The following is a 20536-nucleotide window of genomic DNA, read 5'->3' on the forward strand; positions in this document are numbered from 1 at the left end:
ACACACTATGTACAAAAGCAAAAGAGGTATCTGTCATTTTTATATAATTCTTAGAAAAATAGTTTGAAAAGAGCAGTGCATGCTATTAACAATAAATTAACCAGAAATTAAATAAGTCAGAGGACTCCACTTTCTAAAGGAAATTATGCCATGAGTCTTCAGCCACACGTTGAGTATTGTGGTTTTGCTGTTCACTCAAATGAGGAAAGGTAGTGGGCGTTTGCTCTTCAACCCAAGCCAAGTGAAATAAACTCTGAATAAAGTCTCCTATAAATCCTGACAAGTCTGTCCCTTTAAACTTTGATGGCAGCTGGCCAAGTTTCAGATCTGCTTGCCCTTCTAGTGTGGTGAGCACAGAGTGACTCTTGGTAAAGGAGTTCTCAGGAATGCCTAAAATACAGGTATCCTGGAGTATAGCAGAATATGTGAACAGAGATACTAGATCCTACTACCTGCCCAATAAATTTAAACATTTGCCATGACTACAAAAATAAGATAAAAGGATTACATTTTCTGCTACCATGAAGATATTTTATAGAAGAAACAGGGAAATTCAGGAAATAAGCTAACTTTTCCTCCCTGGGTCCAATCTTCTTAAATATCCTCAGGGGAGCTTCCTCCAGTAAGTCCTTATTGCTTAAATAGTCCCTTGTGAAAGATTTTGAATAAACTATTGTAGTATGTACATTTCTCAGGGGTAGTCAGATACTTGTCCATGTGCCATCAATAAAGTTCAGAATGTGTCTCAGGTTGCTAGATTTCTCTTCAGGCCTTGGGAACTAATTCAACTATATCAATGTTGAAGCCGCTTTGACATTCTTTCCAGAACTTCAATTTGTGTGCAAGTAAATCATGTGATATTTAAAGATGTAATTAAAAGTGAATGCTTTCATATTAAGATTGCTATTCCTATCAAGAAAACTTTCTAAAAGATTCCAGATGTGAATTAAACTCTCCAAAGGAAATCAGTGTTGTTTATTGGTCTGTCGCAGAGTGAAATGTCAAAGGAAAGATGATAAGGAAACCAATCGCTTAAGATGATATATTTGGCATGATGGAACTTTGAGGTTTTTGTCTACACAAACAGATTCAATCAAATTGGAGCAAAAAAGTCTGATTTAATTTGTCCTGCCTTCCCTGTCTAGAGACAGACTGATGTGGAGACTCCAGTATTCATTGGCCTATAAAAAGGATAGTGTAAAGCTTCTCTTTTCTACTTTCTCTCCAAGGTATGATCAATAATTTCCTTTAGGTACTTTCTGACTTTCAAAAAATATTCAGTCTGGTTTGGTGCCATGTGTATGCCTAATTTTTTTTTTTTAAGATAAAAAAGGAGAAAAAAAACTTTGCTCAGATAAAATGCTACTACCACTTACTGCCCTGATGCTTAGTATATCTAAAAAAAGTTTTTTTTTTTCCCCACTGAATATCCTATCACCCCATCTGACAAGCAATGCAAGCATCTTCATTTAAAATCGCAGCAGTGTCAATATTATAATCAAATTGGACAGAATATTTCAGATTATTTCACTAAATATATATTGCCTTTTAAAGGAAAATAATTGTTAAAAATGATAATTGAGTTTGACCTCATGAATTGAGTTTTGTTTGTCAACTATGTATGGTAAATAATTTTATGCATGCTATGTGTGCCTTAATGCAGAAAAACATAATTTTAACTATCAATTATTGCTTCTGGAAACTTATTTGCATATAAAGGTAGCAGCAAGTATATACAGATCTATTGACATATATGAAAACTTTCAACATTTAGGTAATTTTTATGTTTCTATATCCTATAGGACATCTTTATTATACTCAATTTCCCCCAAATTACAATTTCTCAATGTAACAGAGCAAAGTTAAATTCAGCATAACTTTTTCATGAGTAGGAGTATATTGAGTAGAAATTATTTTCGTTGAAATTCTTAAAAATATTTTGAAAGGCCGGGCGCGGTGGCTCAAGCCTGTAATCCCAGCACTTTGGGAGGCCGAGACGGGCGGATCACGAGGTCATGAGATCGAGACCATCCTGGCTAACACGGTGAAACCCCGTCTCTACTAAAAAATACAAAAAAAAAAAAAAAACAAAAACTAGCCGGGCGAGGTGGCGGGCGCCTGTAGTCCCGGCTACTCGGGAGGCTGAGGCAGGAGAATGGCGGGAACCCGGGAGGCGGAGCTTGCAGTGAGCTGAGATCCGGCCACAGCACTCCAGCCTGGGTGACAGAGCGAGACTCCGTCTCAAAAAAAAAAAAAAAAAAAAAAAAAATTGAAAGAAACATTTGTTCGTCTAGGTGAAATTTGAAATTTGTTTTTTTACAGTTTCAGTATATAGGGGTTTTGGAAATTTTTAAGGTTTATGTGGGAAAATCTTATTTTCTATACTTATATATGGAATTTGGCATTATTTTCCATGCAAAGATGATTGTTTTCAACCCATCTGAATCTTCATCAAGGAAAAAAATGATGTTGCAAACATTTCCTGGAGTATTTTTAATAATAATGTAAGTTGATTGACAATAAAAACGAGAGAAAGAGAAAATGTTTTGCATTTGTGTAGCTTAGAAATGATTTTTTATTGCATGCTACATCTTTCTAGAAACACTAAGTAAAATGTATGTTGCAATTTTCTTTTACTGTAATGCAATTTAAAGGTTTTCTACCCCAATTATATGGTACTTTGGCCTTGGCTAAATAAAGAGGAGTCTTAACTTTAAAATACACTTTTGTATTTATTCTCAATTAGTACGTAATTTATGCATATAAATGTTTTTATTAGACTAAGAAAAAACAGACATTGAATGTGAGAGCAGATTGTTTTCATGAGCAAAGCAGGTGAGAATGGTGAAATGCTGTAACAAGAAAGTACTGGGAACATGCCTTAGAGCCAGACGGAGTCATTAAACATATTCTGAGTTACGATAACTGTAACATGCCATTTTCTGTACTAAATTATTACTATTAAGCTACCTTATTGAACCCATTAAGAATTTTAATAGTAAAAATGAAAGAAAAATAAATAATTTGGAAATGTAAGAGCAATGGAGAAAGTGGACTGAATCATGCAACGTTTAGTGGGATAAGTGCTATGATTCCTGACAGGCAGAGATAAGAGCAAAGAAAAAGCCCTTATACTCATCTCTTCTTTCATCCAGGTGTGTATTGGTTGCATAATCTCATGATGGGTATCTGTTGGGGTTACTACTGGTTTTTTTTAATGGGAAAAGAAGATGGGTTGGTTTCAGTAGGAACTAATTCCCTTCTTTGAGTAACTGTTAATAGCGATAGCTTCCATAACAAAATACTACAGACTGTGTGGCTTACATAACAGAAATTATTTCTCATGGTTTTGGAGGAAAGTCTGAGATCAGGGCCTTGGCTGGTTGGTTCCTTCTGAGACCTCGCTCCTTGGCTTGTAGATGGCCATCTTCTCCCTGTGTCTTCATGTGATTGTCCCTTTGTATGTGCACACAACTGTGTCCTAATTTCCTCCTCCTATAAAAACACCACTCATGTTTGATTAACGCCCACCCTAAGAACCTCATTTTAACATACTTACCTCTTTAAATACCTTATCTCCAAATACAGTCACATTCTGAGGTACTTAGAGTTAAGATTTCAACATATGAGGAGCCCATAACGATGATACGGAGTCTTTTTCAGAGGTGGCTTCCACACTCCAGTTGTGTGTTTCTGACGAGAATCACAAATCTTGTGCTCCATTGAGTGTGATTCATACTCCATCAATTGTGATGTATTTTCTCCCTGATCTGGAGAATCATTCCTCCTGCATTTTTAGTTGGCACTGAGTGGGGGAGTATGCGAATTTTCTTTCCCCTGGTGATGATGACACTTTACAAATGCAAATGCGGAGTTTCCACAGAAGCTGTTCTCTGCCAGGGAAAGAGAGGCATCTGCAGTGAAAGAAAATAAAAACAACGGCCGGGCGCGGTGGCTCAAGCCTGTAATCCCAGCACTTTGGGAGGCCGAGGCGGGCGGATCACGAGGTCAGGAGATCGAGACCATCCTGGCTAACACGGTGAAACCCCGTCTCTACTAAAAAATACAAAAAACTAGCCAGCCAAGGTGGCGGGCGCCTGTAGTCCCAGCTACTCGAGAGGCTGAGGCAGAAATGGCGTAAACCCGGGAGGCGGAGCTTGCAGTGAGCTGAGATCTGGCCACTGCACTCCAGCCTGGGCGACAGAGCGAGACTCCATCTCAAAAATAAAAAAATAAAAAAAATAAAAAAAATAAAGAAAAGAAAAGAAAAGAAAAACAACATACATGCAGATGTGAGTAAGGGTGAGAGGCTTAGAGTCCTGACAGCCTTCCAGTCCCTGGAGGAACTCTGCCCTGCTTTTGTGTGTGTGTTTTGATTCTCAGAACTAATGAATTTTGGGTTTTTTTGGCTTACTTGTTTTGAGTAGGTTAATATATAGTGTCCAATATCCATTAATAAGCATTTAAACTATATAATCCTGTGGGTATTAACCTTTTCTCTTTTTCAAAGTACTGGAAGGATGTATTATATTTAGTAATAATCTCTCACACTGGCAGTGCAAAAGAGGACAGGGCCCAAGATGGCACCTGATACCTTTATGACCTAGGACACGCTGCTTCCAAATGCTCTGGAATCTTTTAATTTTACCTCCAAAGAGAAACCGACTTATCTTGGGTTCAGTTAGAAACCAAATTATTCAAAGTTGTGTATTCTGGGGCAGAAAATATTATGTATTCACCATAGTCACAATATCTACTTAATCTAGAAACACAATTATTGAAGGAATACAGTAGCTTACATAATAATAAAAAAAAAAACAGGCAGCGAAATGTGAAATTTCCCTCTCAAATATTATATTCAATTCATGTATATATAATAGCAACTAGAGGGTTTTCTAAAAAAATATTGTGACCTGTTTACCTAGCAGAGCAAGGAACAAGGAAACTTAATTTGTTAAATCTGTTTTAATACTAGACCTGCAACAAATATCACATTGTCTCCTTAATTGATGTATTAATAGTATATATAGATATCTAATATGTATATAGAGCTATAGAAATATACATTTATGTGTGTGTATACATTTACATATAATAGATATCAAACGTTCTCTAGAGAGGCACTATGAACATTTTGATCTAGATAATTCTTTGTTGTCCTATGCATTGTTGGACGTTAGCAGCATTGCCAAATGTCCAAATGTCCATCTCCAGCCATTGCCAAATATCCCTGGAGACAAATCTCCCAAGTTGAGAAATATGTGTGTGTGTGTGTGTGTGTGTGTGTGTGTATTATTTATCAGAGCTATGATTCAATAAATATCCATTACTTTTTTATCAAATATTTTATAGCCATACAATTTCCTCTTTCTTCTTTTAAAATTATAGTTTAAGTTCTGGGTTACATGTGCAGAATGTGCAGTTTTGTCACATAGGTATACACGTGACATGGTGGTTTGCTGCACCCATCAACCTGTCACCTACGTTAGGTATTTCTACTAATGATATCCTTCCCCTTACCCCCTGGTGTGTGATGTTCCCCTCTCTGTGTCCATGTGTTCTCATTGTTCAACTCCCACTTATGAGTGAGAACATGCAGTATTTGGTTTTTTGATCTTGTGATAGTTTGCTGAGGATGATGGTCTGCACAGCAAAAGAAACTATCATCAGAGTGAACAGGCAACCTCCAGAATGGGAGAAAATTTTTTGCAATCTGTCCATCTGAAAAAGGGCTAATATCCAGAATTTCCACTTTCTATACCCATTTCTTAGAGAGATAGGTTGAAGTCTGACACTTATTTTTTCCTCTATTTTGGTCTGTTGTTACTTTACAATTTTGAGATATTATTGGAAATATATGGTTGTGATTGCTCTGTCTTGATGAATGTTTTGTTTGGGCATATGATACTCTTTTTATCTTTAATGATATTCCTCTTTTATTTTACATATATTTACATGTGTACTTACAGTGAAATATTCATTTTTAAGGTTTTATAATTTTATATCAGTCATTGAGTTACTTTGTGAGATACCTAGCCATTTACAACAAATGTGTATCTGTACACATCTAGAGAGAGACAGATGATAGATAGACAGATAGATAGTATGCTATATATTTTCTTATCTATTCATTTATTTTTGCTTCCTGAAAACTACATATGTTCCCTTTACCTCATGCAACAAAAATGAAACCAACAAATGTCTTGTGACCCAGAAGCAAAAACAAAGAAAATTCTTATTTGGGGATAAAAGTTAAGGAAAAGACAGAAGAAGTTGTAAGTACTTTGTAGTTTAATTTGTTTTCTCAATATAACATTTGCCATCAATTAATTTGAAAATTCAACTGAAAATGATGAGTTTATATTTCAGTAATGTTGCCTTTGAATATAGTTGGAAAGAGAATATACTACTAATAATAGAACAAATTTAAAAGCTTGTAAAAATCTCTTACTCCCAAACAACAATAGAACCAGATGATTTTACATGGCAGCAGCATTGCAGTATGGGCTACAGACCGGTACTAACGGACCATGCATAGCTTAGGTAAGTCTCTGTTTTATTTGTTAGGAACATAAAGCTTTATATAAGTGAATTGGTGTTCAGTTACCTATTGTTATATAACAAGTCACCCCAAGCCTTAATGGGTTTAAATGACCATTTTATTTTATCTATGTTTTTGTGAGTCAGGAAGTTGGAAAGGATTTGTATGGGAGCTTCTTTTCTGATCAACATGGTACCTGCTGGATAACTTGGGGATGGAGGATCCACTTCCAAATTGGCTTCTCCCCTTGTTTTCCAAGATTAGACAAAATTAGGTAGAAAAATAAAAAGTTATGTCAAGTTTACTTTATGAACATTCATGAAAAGTCATAAATAATAAATAGTTGCATGTATAATACATATTTTGAAATAATAAATTGTGAATTAATATGTTTATTTCAATAAAGTAATACTTATCTAAACAATCTTTAGATCTCTATTAATGTAATTTTCAATAAGAGTAGAGAGGAGAAAATTAGTATCATCATCTTGATGGATGCCCAAGAAGGATTAGATACAATTTCTAAATAAAAGTAGGAAATATAATAATAAAGGAGTATTTCTTTACTTACTAAAGGGTATCTAAATGAAAGTCATGTTAAATAATACAGAATAAAACAATACAAAGCCACAGTTTTCATATATAAACTTTAGAGTTATTAACAAAGATGCCCAGTAGCACTACTGTGATTCATAGCTACTGGAGGCTTTAATAGGTTTCTCTAACTTCCCCCATCTATTATCTGGATTAGTCGTGTAAGCTACCAGGATTGAACTATTCAAGTCTTGCTCTTTCAGACCTTCATGTGCTTATCTGGGATTATCTTTTCTGTTTTTTTTCATACTGGTGACCTTCAAATCCTCTTTCACCCTCTCAGCACAAGTTTAACCCTTCTGTAAAATTTTCCTCAACTCCCTTAGAGTTAGTAAACTCATTCTCTCTGATCCTTTTCTACATTGCTTTTGAAATTGAATTGTATTTTTAATGTTAACCTTTTCCCACCAGAATAAGTGTTGAGTGCAAGAACAAAACTTGATTCATTGTATTTATTGAAGCAAACACAGTGATTTCTGAAATGTAGAACATAAATATAGGCTTTTAAAACAATAAGTAATAAATGTTTACATGCATTTAGAGCCTTGCTTTTATTCTCCTCACAATCTTGATACTGTTTCTCTCTAAAATTATATGGCATATTCTCTCTGTCTTTGTCTCTCTCTCTCTCTCTCTCTCTCTCTCTCACTGTGTGTGTGTGTGTGTGTGTGTGTGTGTGTGTGTGTAGTGATTCTGTTATTTTAGAGGTATTCTAAGGTTAGACATTTTCTATCATGTGGTAATGGGAAAATTGTCCTTCTTCTAGAAGTCAGTCATTATTTTGGTTAGATCACTTGCTATCCCCTACATTATTTAAAATATATTAACATAGCAAGACGGTTTTGAATAAAACTAATTGAAAAGGTAATAAAAGTCATCTCTAAGGGTACCATATGAAGACAATACCATGTATTCAGAGAGATGTTGAGTACAAAATGGTTTACAAAATTGGTTTGATAGAACATCCTAGATAGTCAATAGTGCTATATAATGTATACATAGATTAAACTATTTATATATAATATACCTCATATTATATATGGTGAAATACATGTTTATTATATATAATGTGATATATATATTTTGTACATATGTTGCAATATACATATGTGTGCATATACTTATATATACTCACTTATGCTACTTGAAACAAAATTAATTTATTTCGAGTCCTGGTATAATATTACATTAGGTTCTTTCTATGTTGTCTTCAAATGTTGCTATGTAGTAATTAACAATATCATTTAGATAGGTGAGATACCTCAAGGTGGATATCCAGAATGTTAAAAGTGAAGAAATAAATAAATAAAATTGAAAATCTGGTCAGAGATTCATAAGTGAGAAAATAAAGTAAGATTGGGCATGTGAAAATAACTAATGAAGATGAGTTTGCCAGATGTTCAGGTTTTGCCCATGTGAGCTTGAGCTTATTTCATTGCAGCACTGTTTTCTGTGGTAGAGACACTGCCTCATATTGTGACGCCTTGGCAGTAAAGCAGCTGCCCCCTTTCCATTTTACAGCAGCTCTGCACCTGTAGCTTAATACAAACAAGCTTAAAATGGCACACTAGACATATAAACATGGTACAAGGTTGTATATTTTTATAAAGCATTATTTCCTTGGACAGTAATGCATTAACAGTCTTCAGGCATCGCTGCAAAGAACAGTATTCGAACACAGCTTTTCATAGCTTTTCACCAAAGTGGACATTTGCTTAAATGATTTTTTCATTAAATATGTATAACTCATATTATGAACTATATATTTTTTCTTCTTATTTTAGGACAAAAATTATTTGTGCCACTTATGTGAAATGTATAGATAAGGACAGTTGTTTTTAGAAAAATACTTAAAGTAGAAAAACACATAGGACTATATTAGTAACTTGCAACTTGGAATTTGCCCTGATCAGATTTGAAAATCTGACAGATTCCACTCTTTTAATCGCTGTGAGCATGATGAAAAGAACAGAAAGAGAAGATTATTAGAAGGCTCAGAATAAAAAGTCATTTTAACAGTTTATGTTTTTATAGAAAGTAGGGGCATAAAGTTAGATACCAGTAAAGTGCAGTATAGTTCTTTCTTGTATTAAGATCTTGAGCAAAATTTCAAGAATGCAAAAGCACAGTCTTCGGGAAAATAAGCCATAACAACTCTATACATCTTATTTCCTATTTCAAAAATAGGGGTAAAAAGCATTGTACTCATACATCCATTGCCTATGAAAATATTGCCAGATCTACCTAGGCTTTTATTTCCAAGATAAATGTGCTTTATAAGTAATCTTCCATAGTATTTGCAAAATAGGGTTAAATAACCAGCTGTTTCAGGGGCTCATGTATATTGATTTAGGAAACTTTGTGGAATGGGATAATCTGATCCTTTCTGGGTTAAATAGCCTAGGACAGCATAGCAAAAATTAGAATTAACATGGAAATGCTTTATTTATATAACATGGGAGCTAGAAGTGCCCCCAGCTCTTAATATGTATCCATTCATTTCCAGAAATATGTGTGAATTTAGTATACGTCTAACAGTTCAGAGAATAAGACATTGATTTGAATTGCATCTTATCATGTAAAATATGCAGAAATTACCTTTTAAACCTCAGCGAAGTTAAAGTGAATGCATAAATGTATATTGACAACCTCCTGTGAGTCTCACTAACTCATTAGAGTGATAGTTATATGATGCTAAAAATAATAGTATGTAGGTAATACTTACTCTTATAAACCTTTAAGTACATTCCAACTGAAATAAACCAACCAAAAAACAAAAACTACGCATAAGAAGAGTATGTACACTAAAAGAAAAACATGACTTCCTCAAACAGGCTATTTTCAAACTTTAACTTGGGTAAATGAATGCTGGTTTTTGTTAAAACAGTGATCTGTTTTTCTTTTTTCTTTCTTATTTGATATTTTAAAATCATAAGATTATGATGAATGATAACTATTACATCTCATGTAACCTTTGAGATGGTGGAAATGGTTTACTGAAGAATAATTAACCATGAGTGATAATGATTAAAACAATTTTGAAACTATATAGTTGCTTCTCTAGTTTGCAGTTGAAGAAATATAGAAGCCTCACACAATCCTAGAGGAAATCCCATTCATCCAGGATTATAGCAGGAGAACGTCTTTGCCTGCAGAAAGCAGTCTTTTAAAACTGGAAGAAAAGTCCGGGTGTGGTGGCTCATGCCTGTAATCTCAGCACTTTGGGAGGCCGAGGTGGGTGGATCACCTGAGGTCAGGAGTTCGAGACCAGCCTGGTCAACATGGTGACACTTCGTCTCTACTAATAATACAAAAATTAGTTGGGCATAGTGATGCATGCCTATAATCCCAGCTACTTGGGAGGCTGAGGCAGGAGAATGGCTTGAACCAAGGAAGTAGAGGATGCAGTCAGCTGAGATGGTGCCATTGCACTCCAGCCCAGGCAATAAGAGCAAAGTTCCATCTCCAAACAAACAAACAAACAAACAAACAAATGAATGAAGCAGACATTTTGAAACTGAATAATAAAATAATGGAATTGAAAAAAAATTAATGGCTTTCACAGCTATTTAACAGCTTTGGTGGTTTTTCAAAAAAATTAAAAATAGAATTTCCATTTGATCCAGCAATCCCACTTTTGGGTATATAGTAGTCCCCATTTATCCACAGGGGATGCATTCCAAGGGCCCAAGTGAATGCGTGAAATTACAGATGTGCCCAGCTATAACTAAGGAAGGCCAAGGTCACCTTTTCACTTAAAGGAAGAACTTTATTGCTTCTCTTTGGTTCTAAATTGCCGGCATCACTACTCAGGGACTTTGGGGGCATTAATATGTCAGATAAGGATTACTTGGACACAACTGCAATACCAAGATAGTTGATCTGATACCCTAGACAGCTACTTAGTGAGTTGTGAGTGGGTAGTATAGACAGTATGGGTATGGTGGACAAAGGAAGGATTCACATCTTGGGTGGGACAGAGCAGGATGATGCAAGATTTCATTGCATTACTCAGAATGGTGATGCACAATTTAAAACTTGTAACTTATTTCTGAAAATTTTCATTTAATATTTTCAGACTGCAGTTAGCACAGAAAACTAAAACTGCAGAAAATGAAACCACAAATAAGGAGAGCCTACTGTATATCCAAGTAAATTGAAATTTGGATCTTGAAAAAATGTCTGTGCTTCCCTGGTAATTGCAGCATTATTCACAATAACCAAGATATGAAAACAACCTAAATGTCCATTGACAGAAGAACAGATAAAGAAAAAGTGGCACATACATACATACAATAGAAAATTATTCAGCCTTAAAAGAAGGGACTCTTGCCATTTGTGACAACATAGATGGGTCTAGAGGACATTATACTGAGTGAAATAAGCCAGCTATAGAAAGGCAAATACTGAATGATCTTATTTATATGTAGAATCTAAAATCTTACACCCAGAAGCAGAAAGTGAAAGGTGAGTTTGCCAGGAATTATAAGGGAGGAAGAAACATGGCAGAGTTTCAATTATATACAATAATAAGATCTGGACATCTACCATATACACGGACCTATTATTAACTGTTGTATACTTACAAATTTGCCGGTAGGGTTGATCTTATATTAAGTGTTCTTACCACAAAAGGAAAACGAAACTGAGCTAAAGGCATGGGAGAAAACTTTTGGCAGTAATGGATAAATTTATGGCATTAATAGTGATGAGAGTTTCAGGGTTTTATGGATGTATAATGATCTCTAAACACATCAGCTTATATACATCAAATAGCTGCAGCTTTTTGTTTGTCAATTATACCTCAATAAAGTGTTTTAATTTTAAAAAAGAAGATAGGAGCCTGAGTTTTATTCTCTGAAGTAATGTTAATATGCTTCAAGACCAAGATCAGCCTCTGTTTTTAGCTTAAAGAGAACTCAGACTGCTTGGAAACAAAGCTAGAGAACAAAAATGCTTCCTGGAAAAGAAGAAAAATAAATAGAATAAAATAGAATAAAAATTAAGACATAGTAGGCCCAAATGAATAATTTCTTGATAATTTATTTCAGTGCCTAACCAGAAAATTAGAAAAAAAAAACAGAAAAATTCATGCAGAAGGGCACTATCACACACACAAATAATAAGTGATATTGGTTAAAATGGAAAAGTTGACCCCTCAAGCTGAATATATATTAGCTTTTTTCATAAATTTTGCATAAAAATGAAGAAAATCAGACCCACCTAACTTTGAAGGAATGTGGTATTTTCATCTTACAGGAAGCCATCCAGAATTGTCCCATGGAACATAATTTGCCTACATAAAGAAGTCGGGAAATTCCGGTTTCCACACAGTTTATGGAGAGCTGGAAAGAGCAATGTTCTCACCTAGGCAATAAGAAAGATCCAGGTAATCTGGAAGGTCATTTTTTTTTTTTCAAATCCTTCAGAGAGATTAGGCTCCAGAGCACACAACTAATCTGAAACTGGAGAAATGACAGAAGTCTTCAAAAATAACCAGGACACACACATGGGCTTACCCTTGGCAGAGCAAAGGGGAAATTGTGGCTGTAATGCAAGTAGATACAAAGCAATTCAGATAAAATGTTTAACTAATTACTGAAGGCCAAATGTCCAAATGTGGGCTTACTCAAGACAAAATAGAGCAGATTAAGGGGCATTTGCACTCAGTTACAGACTATGGACTTTCTTGGGTGTTGAAGAAGGTCCTTCCTGAGATTGAGGGCAGGGCTGGACACTGGAGAAAGTTTTCCTTGGTGGGTAGACCTACAGGGGGATGTCAGCTGCCGGTGGAGGAAATGATGAAACCATGCTTAGACCCTTTTCCCTACAGGCAAAAGCCTTAAGGTAACCCTTGTCTTTCTCAGGGCACAGGTGAAAACCGACTAGTGACAGGGGAAACGAAAAAGAAGTCTATCCTTGAGACAGTTCCTCTAGAGTTTTCTTGTGATTTTAGTGGGAGTTGTTTTGCCAGAAATGTTTTCTTAGTGTCTGTACTCCATCCTTGATGTGTTAGGGTTTCCTTGTCCACCTTCACCTCAGAATTCTCCCTTCACACTCGCTTCTCTCACCAGTGGTCTTGCTTGTTTCTTAGGTGCTTACTGGCCTGGTGGGAGGAGGGAGACATGGGGATGGGGAGCACAAACAGATTCTTATTTGCCCAAGTCTCAAGGTTAGGGCTTTCTCCCCTATCTGCCCTTCCTCTAGTGGAGGTCCCTCTAAATGTTTGCAGGTTAAGATGAAGGAAGTGAAGGAGTTATCTCCCTGGAAAAAAAGGGTGTTCTAGACAGCAGGAGCAGCCAATTGGAGGATCTGAGGTAGAGATTTGACTGGCATATCCAAGGTACAGCAAGAATGTCAAGGAGGTTAGAATGGAGGAAGTGATATGGCAAGCATGAGAGATGAATCAGAGAGATAACTGTGCAACTGTAATGTGTAAGACTTCAGTTTTCACATTATAAGATCTTTGACACTGACTTTGAAAGAAAAGATAAGTGTTGGAGAATTTTTTAAAGAGAAGTGGCTTGACCAGACTTTCGTTTTAAAAGCATAATTCTGGCTGCTGGATAAAGGTAAAATCAGGATGATTGTTTAGGAGGCTAGTAGTATAATCCAGGTTGGAGGCTGTTCAGAACAGGGTAGTGGCAGAGGGGGCAGTGGATATATTTTGAACATAGAGCCAGCAGGATATTCTAATGGATCAGAAGTGCAGTGTGAATATAATTTGTATTTCTAGAACTACTCAAATAATACATACTTAAACACCAACACAAATGAATCAATAAAAATGTACCCATTTATTTTTAAATACAAGGAAGAATAAAATAGCACAAAATAAGATCCAGGAGTCATGTTTAAAAATTGCATGGAAGCTGGTGAGAAACATGAGGCAAAATGTATCTGTTTTATGTAAACATGTTAATCTTTTTTATTAATACACTCTCCAACTTTTTCCAAGAAAATCCAGTTATATTATGTTAGTAGTACACACACTAAAAAAGAAGGATGTGAAAAATATGAAAATGAAGAAAGATGTATCAGGAAACTAAAAGTTTAAACAGATGTAGCCTTAGGTATACTAAACAAAGAATAATCCAGGGCAAAATTAAGAAATATAGCAATATAACATAAAAAAGTTTAATTATGATACTAATTAAAATAGTAGTAATTAAAATCCAGAGAAGATATTGTAATAATAAAACTTTCAGCCTATAATGATTTTGTGCATATGTAAATCTAAAAATATTATATTTACAGAAATATTATCAATACTAAATTTGTCAAATCATTATACAAAAATTATAGAAAATATGGATAATGTAGTCTCAATTATAGATTAAATATTTTAATCTACAGAGCATGGACATCTTTTAAATATATATACAATATTTAAATATATATACAGTACCTAAAAAATGGTTAAAGCATGCTACAGAGAAAATCATAAATAAGTTCTTAAAACACACATAGTATAAACCTAATTTTCTGATCACAATACAAAAAACTAGAAATTATAATAATTGATACCAGAAAATCCACCAAATCTGAAAATAGAAAGTGTCTGCTGAATAAATTATTGAATTATATAAATCAAAACTATAATAATAGAATATTTAAAAGATATTAAAGTGACATGATATATACAAAATGATAAACTATGATACAAATTGTACATGGCTTTAAGAGCTATATTTGTGAAACAAAAAAAGTGAAACCACTTAGTTAATAAAATTAGGGACATACATATTAAACCTAACAGTAAACATAATGGATGATTTGGAAAAATTTGGAATCTTAGTACTAAATTCTTCAAAAATAAGTCCTCAGTAAAATGGTAAAGTCTTTAGTAAATATGTCCTAGGAAAAATTAATAACATTATTAAAATTAGAATTAAAAGCAAGATTTTAACGAGCAGATATAGTGGCTGAATTATTAACTTTATATTAATAAGTTGACAGTCTCCAAATGGGTAATTTGAAGGACAATATGAACTATCAAAATTATAATAATATTAATAAATGTGTGAGCAGATTCATTACACTGGAATAATACCTTGAATTTTTTAACATACTTTTTTTTTTTTTTTCTTGGCAGAGCTCAAATAATAAATTTTTACCTACAAACTTTAGGACAATTGGAAGTTCTCATTTCATATATACTGTTCCAACATTGATAATAACATTAAAAGTTACAAAATTCATTTTAGAAGTTTGCAAGGCTCAAATAACCAAATGAATTGTAGCTTTAATTCAGTACTTGCCACAAACCAAAAATAAAACATGCAAATCTTTGCAACATTAAAAAAATCTCAGAGACCTAATTAAGATTAAAAAAGAAATGTTTTGTTTTAAGCAGGGGTCTGGAACTAACATTAGCTAAATCTCTCTCTTCTGCCTTCTCTGTGCTCACACAGGAACCCCTGACGCCCCTCCAGTATTCTCAAAGGTTGGCCAGGTCCTAGTTTGAAAAGTACTATTAAAGATAAATAAAAAAGATCAATTTGGTTTATTTTACAAACAACATACTTTGAAAGGGCTGTTAAGAATTCTATGACATAAGCTCAGCAGATGTTGAAAATGTCATTTAAACAATGCTCCATAAAACATATTTTAGACAACTTGAAATCAAATCATATTCCTTCACATAGTAAAACATGTCTAGTGTAGATAAAATCAAGTATGATACATACTGTCTAAATAATATAACCTCAAACATAATCTCAATTTCATTTTCATTTGATTTTGATGAAATAATTCTGAACTTTTTCAGAAGGGATGAAGCAATGAAGAATAATATTTTGTTATAAAAGTTTGTGGGGACTTGCCAATTAGATCTTAAAACATATAATGTAAGAAAATACAATGAAAAAAGAGTGACCCTAATGCTACAATTAACCAACAAATTATTAAAACTTCTGGACAGAACATATATATGTATATTTAATATGTAAAAGATGAGAAATCAAAATAATAAAAAATTCAATTCAAAAAATTTCAAAGGCAAAATACTTTTACAACATTCCAAAAAAGTCCAGAAGCCTTTGATGAAAAGAAATGAGAACACTAAGACCTAATGTTCATATAAATGTTATCAAGTTTTAAAATATATTTGGTGCTTTAAGTTGAGCAGTGATGTTCTGAATACAAAAGCATAAAAAAGGATGAAATATTTGTTACACATTACACATTAAAGTCAAACAGCTTTTATAAAAAGGAAAAAAAAACAAATGAAACAAAACAAAAACTCCCAAAATACAAGATGATCAAAGATTAATGTCGTAAATATATAATCTATAATAACCAAAACATGATCTAAAAATAAATACAATGTAAAAGAAAAAATATCATCCAGACAACATACCAAATATATGTTCAAAATCACTAGCAATCAGATAAATGCATCTCAATGTTATCCTGTCATGCATGTCCATAAAATTACTGACATTAATATAATTATATACCATATATATATGCACATATATGCATATGTGTATTTTTCTAAAGCGAGTGTGGTTGTACTGTGTAAACTTTGGTATACTATTAGAAGGCATATAAGTTTGTGAAACTCTTCTGGATTGCAATTTGAGACCATGAGTCAATATCCATGACATGTTTCTACTGTCCTGCCATTGAACACAGTATTTCCACTGCTTGGAATCTCTTACAAACCTAACATGGCATAGAAAACAATTTATACCTGCAGATGTTCACTGGGGCATTATTTGCAAAAAAAATTAAAATTAAAACAACATGTATGTTTAATGACAAAGTGGTAAAATAATACATGACATCTCTATATGTTTAAATATTTTATAACAATGTAAGAACTTATTTAAAAACATAGTGACATAGAGAAGGAAACAATGTATTTAATAACTAGAGTAGAAATTTTACAAAGGAAACAATGTATTGAATGACTAGAGTATAAATTTACATGTAGTATATTCATTTACTACAGCTGGTTATAAATGACCAAAACTTAGCAGCTTAAAAAAATTTACATTTCTTTTTTTAAAATTTCACTTTTATTTTAGGTTAAGGGATACATGTGCAGGTTTAATATATAGGTACATTTGTGTCATGGAGGTTTGGTATGGAAATTGTTTCATCACACAGGTACTAAACCTAGCACCCATTAGTTAATTTTCCTGATCCTCTCCCTCCTCCCACTCCCTACTCTCTGAGGCCCCAGTGTGTGTTGTTCCCCTCTATGTGTCCATGCGTTCTCATAATTTAGCTCTCACTTATAAGTGAGAACATGTGGTATTCAGTTTTGTGTTCCAGCATTAGTTTGCTAAGGATAATGGCTTCCAGCTCCATCCATGTTCCTGCAAAGGACATGAACTCATTCTTTTTCATGGCTGCATAGTATTCTGTGGTATATATGTGCCATATTTTTATTATGCAGTATATCATTGATGGACATTTAGGTTGATTCCATGTCTTTGCTATTGCAAATAGTGCTGCAATAAATGTACACATGCATATGTCTTTATATTAGAAAGATGTACATTCTTTTGATTATATATTCCTTTGGGTATATAGCTATATCAATAATGGGATTAGTGGGTTGAACAGTATTTTTTTTTAGGTCATTGAGGAATTACTACACTGTTTTCCACAACGGTTGAACTAATTTGCATTCACACTAACAGTGTATAAGCATTGCTTTTTCTTTGCAACCTTGCCAGCATCTGTCATTTTTTTGACATTTTATTAAGAGCCAAGGAATTTACATTTCTTATCTCTGTTTGGGTCCAGCTAAACTGGGTTCTCTTCTCTGAGTTTTACAAGGCTGCAATCACAGTGTTGGCTCAACTGTGTTCTTTAGAGCTCAGGGTCCTCTTTCAAGCTCAGATGGTTGTTTCAGAATTTATTTTCATGTAGTTGTAGGACTGAGGTCCCCATTTCATGCTAATGGTCAGCCAGAGCCCACTCAGCAACTAGCAACCCCTGTAGCTTGTCATATGACCCACTCACAGGCCTTGTTACAATATGACAGTTTACTTCAAAGTCAGCCAGAGAATCTCTCATACAGTCTACCAAGACAGAGTCTCATATAACAACACAGTCATGGGAATGACTTTCCTTCACCTTTGCCATATAACATAACTGATTACGGTAGTTACTATCCCGTCACCTTTGCCATATTTTATTGGCGAGAAGCAAGTGATAAGGGAGAGAACTGTACAACAACGTGACTCCTTGGGGGTTATGTTAAAATTATGCCTCCCACCTATAGTGTGGTATTGACTTTTGCAAATATGACTTTTTTCCTCTGTATATGTATGTAATTGTTCATATAGAAATAATTCTGAGCATGAGTATCAATTTAATTCATCAAATATTTTATGTATTTTAAATGATTTCTTACTCTGATTTATAACCAACATTTTCATGACCAATATTAATGCACCTGTTCAACTAATCATCATGGTAAATACACTAGTATCATATATTCTGTTCTTCAAAAAGGGTATGTTATTTTATAATGCTAATTATTTTTATCTTCTGTGTAGAGAACTAAATTTAAATGCCATCAAATATATGAAGAGCATATTGTCTTACAATGCCAATTATCTTCATGTCCTGTATATGGAACAAAATTTAAATGTTATCAATATAGATCAAATGCAAAATATAATTGTATATATATATCTCAATAATACCATCTGAGGGAGTAAATAGCACAAATAGACATTATTACAGCTGGAAGAATATATGGGTCATGATCAAATAAAAAGTGTCCTATATTTTATGCCAAAGCAACAACAGAATAGTTACCTATGTAGCTAATATAAGTTCAAATATGTCCTGCAAAACATTCATGTTTATACACATGCATACACACAGATGCAGAAATAGCTTCATCTCACTTTTAAATAAAGAATCTTAAATCCTTCAAAATTATGAAAACATAAATTAGAGCTTTTGAGTATTTTAGTTGTCATTTTATAATTAATTTTAAATATATGATTTAGTTGAGTATGCTAATATTACAATGGTAATGAAATTATGCATCAAAATATAATTCAGTGCTTGTAAATTTTGTTGTCCATTGTTATTGCCTACAGAGATTCTTGAAATTTCAGTTCTACCTCCGTTCCCTTTTATCCCCTGCTTAAGCACACAATAAATTGAAAGTGTTTCATTTCAAAAGGATTCTTTTAAACGTCTTAACCTGGAGGTACTTATTTATCACTGAGTTGTAGATCCCAGGAAAGCAGTTGGATATGTGACTCTGGAGTTAGCATACAGGCAGACATAAGTTTATGCTGCTGAATGATGGCATGTTTCAGGGGAATGGTGAAGACTAGTTAAATTGGATTGCAGATTTTATGAGAGGAGGAATTGGAGAAATCTACTGGAGAGAGATATGTAGGACTGAGTTGGCCATATAAAGTGAGAAATTAATAATATGAAAGTGCAAAGGGATAACTGAAGGAGAAAAAATATTTGAAAAGGTAAGAAAACTAGAATTCATGTCCAAGAGGGCAAAATATTTTTGGCAGAGAACTAAATATAATTTTGGAATAATGAGGGAATTCTTCACTGATAGCTTTATTACCTCAATAAATCACAAGGCAAGTCATTCAATTTCTATTTTTTAGTAAAATATTGATATTGCTAATAATCCCTATTAATGTATCTGGGAATCTTATGGGAGTTGAAAACTAAGTATTGTATTCATATGTTAGCAAAAAATTTGGCAAATTTTAGATACCAGTAGGTAACATTACTGGGAAAGATTTAAAGTCAAACCGGTCATGAGTCAATTCTAAATTCTATTATTTATTAGCAAATTATATCAATTCTCTGAATGCCAGTTTTAAACTCTAAAATGGCAAGTAGGATGTATGGCTTAGATTATAAAACACTTTTTAAAAAGCCTGGTACGTAATAGTAGCACACAATAAATGATAACTTTTAATTTTAATACCTCTATTAGAATATTTTTGGGTAAAGACGATTTCTTTTAAATATGTGTAGAACAGTGGAACATGTCTACCCAGGCCAGACTTTACTTATGGCAGATCTCAGCAATGCAAGAGGGCAAACTGAACTATGTAAAATCTGAAAGCCTGTGCTAATGTCACATCCACTGATATTTCATTGACCAATCCAAATCAGAAAGCCCTACCCAGTATCAGCGTTGTCAATATCAGCGTTGTGAGAAAAATGCTGTACTCCCAGTGGGGAAGCACTGCAAAGTTATAGGGCAAGTGTTTAATAATTTACAGAAAGAGAAAGAAGGATTAGGAAAAGTGATCCAATTTAAATGCATCTATCTAAACTATCTGTAGGTCCTGTATCATAATATATATATTAGCCAAATTTTAAGAAAATTGTTTTTTCAAGTTGCAAAATGGAAAACACACAGGGCTTGGAATCTGGACTTGT

General features: G+C 33.7%; 1 long non-coding RNA gene across 1 annotated transcript in view; it reads left to right on the forward strand.

Moving 5' to 3' along the window:
• Nucleotides 1-1134: 1134 nt before the first annotated feature.
• The window catches only part of LOC105500040 (uncharacterized), a 108536-nt gene continuing 89134 nt past the window's right edge, over nucleotides 1135-20536 (forward strand). The window contains exons 1-2 of the long non-coding RNA XR_011624741.1: nucleotides 1135-1229; nucleotides 6468-6543. This is a non-coding gene — a long non-coding RNA (uncharacterized lncRNA). The remainder of the gene's footprint in view (nucleotides 1230-6467; nucleotides 6544-20536) is intronic.

This window comes from Macaca nemestrina, chromosome 6, assembly GCF_043159975.1.
Source record: "Macaca nemestrina isolate mMacNem1 chromosome 6, mMacNem.hap1, whole genome shotgun sequence".
In the NCBI taxonomy this organism is placed as follows: domain Eukaryota; kingdom Metazoa; phylum Chordata; class Mammalia; order Primates; family Cercopithecidae; genus Macaca; species Macaca nemestrina.